Below are 333 nucleotides of genomic sequence, written 5' to 3'. Positions count from 1 at the left end.
ACATGAACATGCGCAATGCAAATCTAGTTCAATATTGGATTATTTATGATCTCTTCAATTTGTGATTGAGATGTCTGATTTAGGATCTGTTTGGAGTAAATAATTTTAGAAAGTTGCGATGAGAATTATAAATACATATTTTTTATGACATATCAGATAATAATTTTCTTACAACCACAGCATTTTAACAAGAAAATAACTTCTGATCACAAAATTTTTTTTAAAATAATCCTCCCAACCGAGCTAGGATGACGGTCTGAAACACAAAACATATATAAAACTAACCCAAATAAACCCATAATTATATCATATATACATATATATATATATATA

The sequence above is a fragment of the Phalaenopsis equestris genome, unplaced genomic scaffold (genome assembly GCF_001263595.1).
Source record: "Phalaenopsis equestris unplaced genomic scaffold, ASM126359v1 Scaffold000151, whole genome shotgun sequence".
Classification (NCBI taxonomy): domain Eukaryota; kingdom Viridiplantae; phylum Streptophyta; class Magnoliopsida; order Asparagales; family Orchidaceae; genus Phalaenopsis; species Phalaenopsis equestris.
This window is presented reverse-complemented; position numbering follows the sequence as displayed.